Raw genomic sequence first — 13,544 nt, 5'->3', positions numbered from 1 at the left:
TATCAACAGAAAGGGGGGAAAAAAATCTAACTTTCTGTTAGCATAATTAAGACTTAACACTTAACCTTTCCTTTGGTTTTAACATGTAAGAAAACCATGTAGATTCTGAAAGGTCAGGGAAGCCCAGTGAAGTTGCTTCAGCTTGAAAGCAATTGGGTTCACCTGGCCAAAAGACAGCCCTAATCTGTAAGACTCAAGAGGCACCAAAGGTGAAAGGTCAAGTATACATTGTCACTACTGATTGCTTTTTAGGTTAACACTTTTTAAGTAGTTACATTAATGTGAAAGCAAGAGGGCCAAACTAATTTTTATCAAATTACTTAGTAGATTAAATAACAATATAAGCAAATTGACATTTTCTCAGCAAAAGTCATCGTTTAGTTTTCACTTTACTCTAAAACCAACAGTCTTTGAGTTTACAATGTCACTGCAGTCAATTCTGACTCACAGCAAGCCATTAGGGCAGAGTAGAGCTGCCTTTGGGTTTCTGAGATTTAAATCTTTCTAGTGGTCTCCTCTTGCCCTGTAGAGTGACTGGTACATACAAACAAATGACCCTGTAGATGGCAACTCCTGTGTAGCACACTATGGCCACCAGAGCTCCTCCTCAATGAATTAGCAAAGAATTATTTTATACAAAACAAGTATTAAAAAATGGTACAAAAAGGCCAATTCCAAACACTCCAAAGTATTTTGTCTTCCACATTTGTTAATTAGGCAGCAAAATGTCAAATCACTAAATGCTTACAACTAAAAAGTGGTGACACTAAACGTTAGGAGGCTGTTTTTCATTACTTAGATTTGCTTTTTGACAACAACAAAAACTAGCTATTTCATTTCCTTTCTTCTTAAGGAAAGCTGGTGGAGCACTTGCTAAGCATCCCACTGTTAACAAAATGCCAGCTCCTCCAGAGTAAAGGCCTGTTCCCCCAAGATGATAGTCCAAGAAAACCTGTGGAGCAGCTCCACTCTGCCATACGGTGTGGCTGTAAATTGGAAATCACTCAATGACACACAACATTCCATTTTTACATCCACTGACTCCGTGTGGTATGAACTGTTCAGAATTTTTGGATTAAAAAAACCCAAAAAACTAGAGCATCAGCAGACATTTATCCCTAAAGTCCGACTACTCACATGGCAGAATCAGAAAAGCAATAATATAGCTGCCTCTGCAGATCTTAAGAGTTTATTACCTGAGTAGTGGTTACATGACGCTCACTTTCTAATTATTTTTTTAAATGACCAAGCATTTTTAATAGCACTGCACATTGTAGGCCAGAGTCAAACTGCTCCTTAGGATTTGAAGGTTATAGATCCTTACCAAGGCAGACTGCCTTATTTTTGTGCTATGGAGCGGCTAGTGGTTTGGAAGCACGGGCCTTTTGGTATGCAGCGAGCACTTTAACCATTGCTCCACGAGGGGCAGCCTAAATGATGCTAAAATATCCTTTATTTCAAGTCAATTTGATAAAACTTAACTTTATTTCACCCACAAAATCCCAATAACCATTTCTCAAATTTTAAAAAAGCCTGCATATATATTTGAGAATATGTATATTTATAATAGCAAAATAAGAAAAACAGGAAAGATGAAGCTTTCTGGTGTCATAAACAGTTACAGTCTTGCAACAAATGTACAAATGTGCTTGACATGATGGATGGATATATGGATTGTGATAGGAGTTGTACGAGTCCCCAATAAAATGATTAAAAAAAGAAAGATTTACAGCTTTGAAAACCCCAAATAATAATTCCACTGTCCTACACAATTGGAATCAACTGTGTAGCAGTGAGTTTGGTTTTCATGGAAGAAAAGTGCTTGTTAATTAATGTTTAATTATTGATTAAAATAAGGATAATGCAAACTTTGAGAGGAAAAATCAGGACAAAATTTTAAAATTAAGCAAAAGTAATCAGATTGACATCTGATGGTTTTGCATTATGGCAGTCTACTTATCCCTATCCGTCCCTCAAATCTCAGCCTTCAACATCTGTAAACTGTATTAAATAATTCATATTTAATTCTCTTATCACTGCTTTAAATCTTTTGCTGACACTAAGTGTTTTCAGTAATAAAATGCATGAAGTAACAAATTCTGAAACAATTATGTGGGACATATGTATCCCAAATGGTAGAGAATTAGTGGGCTGCGGTTTATTTCCAAGAGTCACTAGTGCTCCAGGAACTCCCTCCTCCCCAGCATGTATTACAATGACATAGTCTCTGCCCAAGAAACCGAACACTCTAAAAATGTCCACTGGGCAATAAGTGTTCCATGGATCATAAAAGGATTGTAAAAATAAACCAGGAAAAGTAGGGATTTTCCCAAACATCTATGTAGATGCCATGCAAATAAAAAATATTATTATATGTTTTCTTTTTGCTACATGATTAAAGTGGAAGCTCTATGACCATTAAATTGTTTTCTTTTCTTATTCTTTCTCCTTGATACAGCTCTAATTCTTGATGGAAAGTAGATCTTAGTAATAAGATATCAGAAGGAGGAAAAAAGAGAAATTATAGATTTGCTAATAATACAGAACCATATCTAAAACCTAAAAAAAATGCTAGCAATCTTTTTTTTGCTAGCAGTCCTTATCAGAGATTTTCTCAACTTCAAGAAGTTGTCAATAATGAAATACACTTTACAAGTATCACTTATTTTCATAGTAAAAACTAAACATTTTCAAAATTCACAAAATTTAAAATAAGCTTTTACCTTCTTTTCATGCACTTTTCAGATCCAACATACCGTAGAAGTATTTGTTTTTAAAATCACATTGACTAAGGGTAGGGTTGCAGTTGATTACTGTAATTGCTATCAATAAGTTGTACACTGCTAAAAAGTTTGAACTGGCAAAAATCATGTGAAATAATCACAACAATGACCCACACCCCACACCACCCACCAAAAAAAAAAAAAACACAACAGCTGTGGAGGCTGTATATGTACAACCAAATACAGCATGGGATTTGGTCCCTTGGTTTAGGGTGATGGTTTCATAGAGAATCCCAGCTAACGAACCTAATAATGTATTTAGTGCTTCTCTTCAGTATAAAGAGCCCGTGGTCTCAGAAACTTTCAAGTCACAATTGGTCTTTACTCAAGTAGGACAGAGAAAGGAGGAGAGTCAAGAATAGGAGAAAAATGGAACATGTGTCTATTTGCCTCCACGAATTACTGCTTCTTTTGCCGTGAGACCTGAATAACTGGACGGTGCATAGGTACGGGTACTGAAGATTTTGTTCACTGAACCCTGACTTAAAATAAGCCAGAACACAAAAACATGGGTTAAGGGAGATAGTGAATGGGTAAGATATGAAAATTATAATTTATCAAGAGTTCATGAGGGTGGGAGGTTGGAGGAGGGAGGGGAAAAAAATTAGGTGCTTATACCAAAGGACCCAAGTAGAAAGAAAATATTTTGGAAACAATGATGCAACATATGTACAAATGTGCTTGACACAATGGATGTATGGATTGTTATAAGAGCTGTAAGAGCCCCCAATAAAATGATAAATACCTAAAACGGAAAACAGCATAAATTTTCAATTCTCATGGATTGGAACCAAGTAGAATGGATAAATCTCTGAAAATACTGCCCTGAAATAATCTTTAAACCTGAAATCAAAACTATATGGTGAAGTCTTCGTAAATCCAAACAATAGTTTTAACTAATAAAAAAGATCTGCCTTCAACATTGTAATCCTTCAAGAACTGAGAGGGTACCTGGGAGGGTCGTGAGATTATGAAAACGAAGAAAAGATCTACTCAGAAGAGGAAGGTGAGAAGGGTTACACAATTCACAGAATGTAATCAATGTCACTAAATGGGACACGTAGAAATGACTGGATTGTTTTTATTACGTTCGGCTGTATATATTCTCAGAAACAACAAAATACATAAAAGTTTAGAGAAAAAAGTATTAGGGTGCTTACTAAAGCCAACAGTAAAAATATGTTAACAAGCACTTCAAGAGTATTTTAGGAAATGTATTTTAAAACAAAGAAATCACTGCCACTGAGTTAAATCCAAGTCATAGCAACCCTACATAAGGTTTCCAAGGCTGAAAATCTTTACTGAAGCAGGCAGCTTCATGTTTCTCCCAAGGAGCAGCTGGTGGATTTAAACTGCTAACCTTAAGAATAACAGCCCAACACTTATCTGACAGCACTACCAAGGAGGCTTGGAAAATGTAGTCAAACATAAACTCACTGCCATTGAGTTGATGCCGATTGATAGTGAACCTGTTAGTACAGAGTACAACTAAATGGTCTAGAGAGTTTCTGACACTGTAATTCTTTATGGGAGTAGAAAGCCCTATTAGGTAGATATGATTTAATCAATTTCTCAAATTTGTGCTTTGTAATTTTATAAAAATATTAGCTGACAAAAATAACACTAGCCATTCATTAAAACTTAATATTTGTAAATGCCAATCAAGGTATAGGTCATCTTAGCTGTCCTTTCAAAAATATTAAAGATTGGTTACTTTAAAATAAAACTATAATGAGAAACAGATTTTATGGATACCAAATTCTAATTTTTTAAAAAGATGTGTGCTTTTAATTTTAAATGTTAAATTAACAAGACTATTTTATACTAAAATAACCCAATAAACAAGAATCTATGGTAACCACTTTCTTCTAGACAAATTTAAAATAAACAAAATTGTCAACAGTGTCTGCTAAAATTTGTTGAGGTGTTAGGTGTTTTTAGCTCATTTTTCAAAATATGGGAGGATCTCAATTTTCATTTCAAGCCCTTTTTTAAGACCATGATGGCCCTTTTATTTAAATCATTGCTCTCTTATTTCATTGGTAATTTTATTAAAACAAAAAAAATTCTGCCAAAATACTTCATTATACAAAACACAAACTTCAGAGTAACTCAGACATGACTTATTTACACATATATTTTGTGCACATATGAGGATGATTTAAAAATATTTCTACAAAATCACAGAAACCTTTATTTAAAAACAAACAAGAAATCAAAATGTGAAACTACTGTCCCTAAATATATACTCTAGCTAGGTTTATACACTTCTGAATACACTGTTGCCATCTCTTACCCCTTTCTTAAAGAATTCTAGGCTCTTTCATTTAAGCTACATCAAAGCAGCAGGTTTTGTATTTTCACGGGACTTAAATGTATTCCTTTTAAATGTTGAGTTTAGGAAACACAAAGGGGTCAAGATCAGGGTTGTAGGGTGGCTAGGGTAAGGTTTCTCAATGAAATTCTCTCAGAAGAGCCCTTGTACCGGTAAAGAATGAACAGGTCCCTTCTCATGATGGCAAACATTTCTTTGGGGCAATTTTCCTGGTCTTTTTCTCAGCAATGGAATTTTCAGTTAAAAATACCTTCTTAATAAGACCCCCATGTCCGTTCAGAAATGTTATCAATGTTTGACGTCCAAAAAAAGTCACCCTAACCTTGTGAGCTGACTTGTGTCTTGAATTGAATTGGCCTAGAAGTCACTCGATTGGACCAATTTTTGACTGTACCGTAATGAGACTAAGACAAATGTATTTATTACTTTGAGAACTTGTCTGCAGCCATCCACTGATCACAGAAACATGTTTATATAAGTTTTGTTTGAAGTAAATCCACACATGTATATACAAATCCTATTTAGCAGTACTTTTTGACTGCCCTTCATTATGTACAACACAGTAAACAAAGTATTAAAAAGCATAAGCAAGATCTCTTGCATAACTGCAACTTATTCGCATTCTAGCTCATCCTAATCAGTTCTAACCTTGAGTAGTCCCCTTCACCTTGAGCTTTCACAGAAAAGAATAAGACCAAAAATATCCTTTCACAGTAAGGAGGTAATAGGGCAAGCTTACAAAGAGCCAAAGTAACAGGTTTTCCACCAAAATCTTGGACTTAGCCTTTCCCTTTCTAGGCCTTGTTTTTCTCTCTAGTAAAATACAGTAGTTCAACAATGTCTCTTCCTTCTAAACAGAATGTTAGAGAATTATTTCAGGACACACTACATTACTTATAATAGTAAAAACATGGAAATAACTCAAGTGTCAATATTCCAAATGGCAGAATACCATACTGCCTTAAACAAAACATGTGCTTGCTGACTTGAAAGGATTTCCCAGATAGCCGGTTAAGGTGAATTAAACAAAAAGACAGGAAGCATAACTCCACTTACCCATATATACTGGAGTATAAGCTGACCCAAATATCAGTCGAGGTACCTAATTTTACCACAAAAACTGCATTAAAGTGTGCTGAAAAACTTGGCTTATACACAAGCATATATGGTATATGTACTTTAAGAAATAGACACATAAGTACAAAATTTACTTAAGACACATAAGAAACTTCACAGAATGCAGTTAAATTTCTTTTTTTAACTTCTTGGTCTTCTACACTTTTTCAAAAGAAATTTAAATAATTAACTAAAGAAATATCTTATGAAATTTTAAAGAAACTAAAAGTTTGAGCCAGTATCTGTAATTAGAAAAGACCTGGGTTCAAAAGTAACGTTTTTATTCACCATCAGTGAGATGTTAGCAAATTATTTAACCTCAGTTTCTCCATTTGTAAATACAAAGAGATTCAGTTTCTCTTTATGTGAAAGTATTTTTTATTATGAAGACCAACCTCATGAAACTGTTGGGAGAAAAGAGGATCATATATGGAAGATAATTAGCACATCACTTTGTAAAGCACAATATCTGTATTGTTATCCTTATGATTATTGTGAATTTATACTGAACTCCAAAAACTGGTGTCCTAGGAAACAGATTTATTCAGAAATTACCATCTCACAGATAAGTAATTTCCTCTACCTAAAACACATTAAAGACAATCAGTACGTGAAAGCATTTTATTTATTTTTTTTAAAAAGCCATCACAGGTTAATAGTGGATGGGCTAATAAAAATGGTAATCAAAGTTTGAACTTTATGTATGCACAATCTAACTAGAGTAGCCTTGTCTTTTATTATGTAAATATTTGTCCAAGGAACCAGAATACTCATATACTCATGATAGCTGGGCCAGGAACCCTATCTTAACAGAATGCTGAATACATAGGGCTATATCTTTTTGAGTAATTCAATCCTGGAATATCATTTTTTCTATTTTAATACAATGGTAATCATTGACCATTAGTGAACAGAAATTACCAATTAACTACAAGTAACACCTCAATCACATGGAAGAAATAAAATAAGACTCACCTGCAATTTAAATTCCAGACTAAATGTTATTGAGTTAATTTTAAATCTAGCCTTTACACCAAAGCACACTCACGAAGCACTTCACTGACCTTTTTACAACATATTGGGAATACATCCTAAACTTCTGTAAAGCTGAGAGGACGTTTGCCCCTAAAGCAGATTAAATCAATGCGTAGTACAACTGGTTTTAATCACACTGCAGTTTTAACTGGCCATCCTGGTTAGAGAACAGTTTTAACATCAATATGATGGGACGAAGTTTGGATTACTCCAATTATAACTATAAACCAAAACCAAAAAGTCACATTTATTTCTTTTAATATTTCATAACAATTTATCTAAGGTTAAGTTTGTCCAGATTTAAGCCTTTAGAATAGCAACTATTTCAAATCGCACAAGTTGTTACATTTGGATACACTAAAGAGTTATTGTAGTTTTCCTGAAAGTAACCTGAAGTTCTCACTAAAAATAATTGGCACCTCAATGAGGCTCTAAGAACTGCATGCTTATTACTTCACAGATCACTGCACTGTGCTAACCTGGCATTTGGAGATTGTATTGAGCTAGTTACATGAAAGGTAAAAGAAGGGATGGGGGAGGAAGAGCTTTTATGAAAAAGCAAACACTATTTGTAACACACCTATCACGTATAAGCTATCAGAAGCACCCCTTAAAATGCACACATGTCTAATTTTCCAACATTCAAAATAAAACAAGCAGATAATCTACCACAAGATCGTCCTACCCCTTTCACACCCCCACACTGTGCTTTGCCAAGAGCACAGGCCCAAGTAAAATAACCGATGCAATTTCCTTGTTTACTTAAAGAATTGCAGAAAACATGTTGACTGCTACTGAGGCTTCTGAAACAAACGAATTCCCAATATTTGAAAGACTTATCATGGTCTTGTTTGAAGTATCAGAGGAGTAATGATTTCTTCGGCTAATAAAAAATCCAGTTTTAATTTTATTAAAAGGGTTAATTTTTACACTGCAGTTCACCACAATGCTTTAATTGCAACCAGACGGAGAAGGGATGGAGGATGAAGGGAGCCAGGGGGTGGGCAGCAAAATACACAAGACTGAAAACGTCACTACTTCTCTCGGTGGGTATGAAAAATTTTACAGGCCCTAAGATGTAAAGGAACAGCTCGTGAGCAGAAAAAGAAAGAGGTCCCTTCCAGATTCATATCGATGTCGGAAAGGAGATGGAATTTATTTACACTGCAGTGCCTGGCAGCAAACATGGCTGCCCCTGCCCCCTTTAAATCGGAAAATTCTTCACTCCCTCACCAAAACCATCAAATTGTGGCCAGGTCTCTCCCCATCACCCCTACCATCACATAAACCCATCTCCTCCTTCAACGCAGTGAAGCCCACACCTCTCCATTTCACAGCACCACAACCACTAGCTTCTCTGTTCTTTAGCCTTCAAGGAAAAGACACAGAATACACACAAATAGAGGAACAAAAGGCTTTCTTCCTAACACCTAACAATCCCTGTTCCCTTGTTTTTCCCCTCTCTGACGCTGGGTCAGTCGTCCTCGTCCCTCTCATCATTCATTTAATTTCCTGTCTTAACCCTGTGCTACATCCCTTGCAGTTTCCTTACTCTATTTCTTACTCATTTCTCATCCCTTTTCCTAATCCAGCCGTACTAGCATTCCCTCGGCTCCCTTGATTCACATTAGATGCCCCATTTCTCCCGCAAATTCTACACCCTTCTCGCAGACTCTGCTCGTTTACACATTCCACTCCCAAACCTCCCCACGTCGGTCCACCCAGATCGCTAAATCTTCAGACCGAACTCTTCTTCCCATTCCCTGTCCCTCCCCCTTTTCCCATTTATATCCCCGCCCCCATCCCACCACTACTCCCAATTCCCAGCTCAGTGCCACTCCATCTCCTATCCAATTCTACCTCTCCCGCACCCCCATCCAATCCACACCCCCACCTCGACATCTGCTCCTCCCTCCCTCCAGCCTCCCCTCTAAACCGTCCGCGCCGCCCGCCCGCTGCCCCTCTCGTCTCGCCCGGCGCGGCCCTGGGTCGCCCCCCTCCGAGCCCCTCCCCGCCTCGGCTCCCCCGGCCCGTGTGTGTCCACGCGCGCGCGCGCACTTTACCTTCAGTCTGTTCCATTCTAACCCCCCGGCCGCGTCCGTACGATCGCAGGAGACACACGGAGGCCCGGCGTGGGGCTGGGTGGCGCGGGGCCGCCGCGGCCGCGTGGGGAGGCGCCGGGCTCCGGCTAGGCCGCGGGAAGTGCCTGGGCTAGATTTCCCCCGCGCCGGACGCCTCAGCCATGGCGGCCGGCGGCGAGGAGGGCCCCGGCCGGGGGCCGGGCGAGCGGCGGCAGAAGGAGAGCCGCGGAGGTGGGGTAGGACGGGGAGGCGGGCGGGCCGGGGTCGCGCGCAGCCGCCGCGGCCCGAGAGGAGCCTGTGGCTAGCGGCTGGACAGGGGCAGCGGGGTCCTCGGGGCTCGCCTCTGCCTTCGCGCGTCTCTCCCGCGGCGGCCCGTGGAGAGCTCCCCTCAGCCTCCGCCTCCGTCTTGGCCGCCGCCCGCTCCCGCCGCCGCCGCCGCCGCGCACAAAGCCCCCCCACCCGGACTCTTGGGGCGCCGCGGCCGCCGCCAAATCCTCAGCCGCTCATTGGTCGCTGGCCGCGGCGCCTGCCGGGAGATGCAGTCCCAGATTTGGGGCTCCGGGGGGCGCAAGGAGGAAGAGGCTGGTCGGCGGAGCCGAGAGGAGGGGCCGCCGCGAGACCCAGAAACGAGAGCACCCCCAGGCTAGCCGAGCAATGAGACCGCAGGCGAGCAAGGCAGAGTGACAGGAAAGAGAAACCAAGCAGCAACGACCACTCGCAGGTAGCAGAAAAGACAGGCTAAAGGCTGGGCCTGGGAAGTGAAAATTGTGGGTGTTGATACTTATTACGTAAGAGCACCTATGAAAGGCTGCTCGAGTGACGCTCCTCTACAACCCCTAGATGCGGGAAATAACCTACAACCGCGCGGTCGGTCCCGATGCCCCGGCGGGAATGCATGTGCCCCTTGGGGGTCTTCGGAGCGACAGCTGTCAGAGAAGCGCCGGCTGCTCTCTGCTGCTCCGCATCCGGACACCACGGCAGCAGTGTGCGTCTGAAGCTCTGCGGGGCAGTCTCCGTTTCCGCCACGGATGTGCGTGCCAGGCAGTGGCCCCACAGCACATAGTAGTGGGCCGTGGCGGCGAGGCAAGCCCGTCCAGGAAGCGCCCCGACTCTGTGGCGAGCCCCCGGCCTCCAGCGCCAGCTCTCTTCCTGCTCGGCCCCCGGCGCGGAGGCTTGTGGGTAAAGGAGAGTACGTCATCGCCGCCTGCGCTCGTGCGGTCACGTGCCCGGGCCCGCCGCCGGCTCCCTGCCGGACCTCGCCGCGACGAGAGCGAGCGCGTTCGCCCCACACCGAGCGTAGCAAAGGCGGCTCCCAATTCTCCATAGCCCCTTAGCCTTCACATCCCAGGGTAAAAACAATGGAAAGTCCTAGGTGACCGTGCACGAGCGGCACTGTGCATATTTGGGAGCGTCCGGTGGGAGGGACTCGGCTGGTTGCGCCACAGAGGCATACACATACAAAGGAAGACCCTGCAGCAATCGCAGGAGGAAGCCACCGCACGGTTCCGGGGCTTGTGAAACCATCTCGCTGGTAGATGTTATGTTGTCGAGAGGCTTATACATGATGTGGTTCTGTTAAAGAAATTCTTTCCTTTTAAATACCACAGAAACACAACATGAAAACAAAAGATTCCTGCAAATCAATTATTTTAATGGATTACCAGTTAGGTACTGGTGTTTAACATGATCTCGTGAATAAAACAAAATATATTTCGAATTAAAGGTTTCCCACTGGGTCGTAATCAACTCAATAGCAGGGATCTTTTAAAAATCATTAGACATGTTTATCCTAAACTGTGTTGCTATAAATGCCTTTTTAGAACTCAACAGCCACGGGGAGTCAAGTGAGGCGTTGAATGGTGGGGAAAATCCGCTCCCATGGACCTGCTACCGGTGGGTGCCAACAGGGTTCCTTTGAAAGAGTGCTTAAATGAGGCTTGATTTCCTTGTGGTCCTTTCTACCTACGTGTTTCTTTCACTCTCCTTGCTTTGATAATAAACTATTGCCTTGTCCTGACCGGGATTTTCCCTTTGAAGAGACTGGTAAATTTTCCCGGGGAATTTATGTTGGCCAATTTCTAGTAGTGATATTAACAAAAGTTCAAAAGTGAAGTTAAGTGCATGCATAGCTTCTTCCTGCAAAACAATAGAAAATACAATCTTGACAATATCTTATTTGGAGTCATATTTAAGGATGGTTATTGAAAGGAATTTACATTTTTACAAGCTAGTATCTTCCGAGGTTCCACACATAGTTTCTCTTCTCCTTTGAAAATGAGCAGTGCATTAAGAGAGCAATTTAGCACAATTCTCCCAAACAGAGCCATTGAGGTACACCCACACACACACACACACACACACACACCTGGTTTGTTTCACTTATGATTATTTGCAAAACCAGCTTGTATGATGTTGCCGTGTGGAGTCAATGCTAACTTACAGCGAGCCTCCTATCTCTGTGCTCAGAGCGGTTGGTGGTTTGAGACTACCGACTTTGCCCATCACAGCCCAATGCATAGCCACTACACCATGGGAGCCCTGGTGGCAGAATCGTTACGAGTTGCTCTACTAATCCCAAGGTTAGCAGTTTGAAACCACCAGTGGATCCGCAGGAGAAAAATGAAGCTATCTATTCCAGTAAAGAATACAACCTCAAAACATACAACATTCCTCTAGTTCTTTAATGCTTCCTCCCCTCCACTATCATGACCCCAATTCTACTTTACAAATCCGGCTAGAGCATGTACACTGGTACAGGTAAGAGGTCTCCACACATGGAATCCAGGACAGATAAACTCCTCAGGAACAATAGGAGGGAAGGTGGAGGATGTATATCCACCCCATCTCCCAAGGGGGAGGAGCAACAGAAATGTAGGGGAAGGGAAACAGTGGTCTGTGTAAGATAGGAATATAATAATTTATAAATTATCAAGAGTTCATGAGGGAGTGGGGGGAAAAATGAGCTGATAACCACAAGCTCAAGTAGAAAGAAAATGTTTTGAAAAGGATGATGGCAACATACATACAAATGTGCTTGACACAATGGATGTATGGATTGTTATAAGAGCCCCCAATAAAATGCTTTGGAAAATAATTACAGTCTCGGAAACCCACAGGAGCAGTTCTGCCTTTTCCTTTTGGGTCGCTGAGTTGGCATTGATGACCATGAGCTGAGTTGAGCTTATATGATAAATCACTTATGAAAGAATGTGCTTTGAACAGATTACTACGAAAAGGTTCTTAACTCTTTACATTTTTTTCCCAGAATAGTATTGCTGACATATAGCTATGGTAGAAAATCTAGTTTGTCTGTTCCCAAACACTGAACGTGGAATCATTCATCTGGTTGATAAATGAGTAATGATTTTTACTGTGCCTGAAAATGCACGAATTAGAATATTTCTCAGTGTAAAATGTCTCCCAGGGAACTGAGAGGGATGTTTTTGCATCCTGTTTGATCCTTTTCAGAAAAGTAGATGTACATGGTGGTAGAATGATTAACCTATCAGTGAATATGAGAATGACAGCTACCCTTTTAGACTCAAAATTCACCATTGGGAGTTTCAGAGAGGAAAGAGGCCAACGCTTTGTAGGTTTCGTTCATTCTAGTAAACAGAACGTGACGTGAAACTTCTACGTGGAAACTTGGACATCAGGCATGCACAAAGAGACCTCTAGTGGCCAAATTGAAAAGTTTTGCTTACGTATTTAACAGTTTATCCATTTGGTTATTAGTCAACAAATGCTTTCTGGATTAAAAGCAGTCTGCAATTCTGGCTGAAATGTGATACCCTCCCAACTTCATTCTTAAAAATGTGCAGCCCAGATGAGTACGGTCAGCTCAACATGTTAAGAAGCATTCTTCCCGAGAAAGCGATCGCTTGCTGCCTGGGTTTGTTAGAGTAGAACCACTAACTTTTTTGTCTTTGTTTTTTTCTGTAGCCAGGTGAAATGGATGGGAAGAGATTACTTGGAACAAGACTATTTCTAGCTCTTTCACTTTCCTGAGACGGCTCTGATACCATCTAAGGAAGTGAATTGCCTCCAAACTTGCAGTCATTACACAATTACTATTATGTCCATATATGTATATGTACATGTATATGCATGTTTGTATGAGGTGCTTCAAACAAAAAGTTTGTGGGGGAAATTCCATTATCTTTTCACTTTCCCACAACCTTTCTAAAGCTACCT

General features: G+C 40.9%; 1 protein-coding gene across 5 annotated transcripts in view; it reads right to left on the bottom strand.

Moving 5' to 3' along the window:
• NSD3 (nuclear receptor binding SET domain protein 3) overlaps positions 1-10,502 on the bottom strand; it is a 121,302-nt gene extending 110,800 nt beyond the window's left edge. For 3 of the 5 annotated variants that reach the window (XM_075556673.1, XM_075556671.1, XM_075556674.1), the window contains exon 1: positions 9,333-9,795. The gene's annotated coding sequence lies outside the window, so the exon portion shown is untranslated. Of the gene's footprint in view, positions 1-9,332; positions 9,796-10,208 lie in introns of those variants that run through there. The other 2 variants (XM_075556672.1, XM_075556675.1) reach the window with 2 other exon arrangements.
• Between the last annotated feature and the right edge of the window lie 3,042 nt (positions 10,503-13,544).

This window comes from Tenrec ecaudatus, chromosome 8 (assembly GCF_050624435.1).
Source record: "Tenrec ecaudatus isolate mTenEca1 chromosome 8, mTenEca1.hap1, whole genome shotgun sequence".
In the NCBI taxonomy this organism is placed as follows: Eukaryota; Metazoa; Chordata; class Mammalia; order Afrosoricida; family Tenrecidae; genus Tenrec; species Tenrec ecaudatus.
This window is presented reverse-complemented; position numbering and strand designations above follow the sequence as displayed.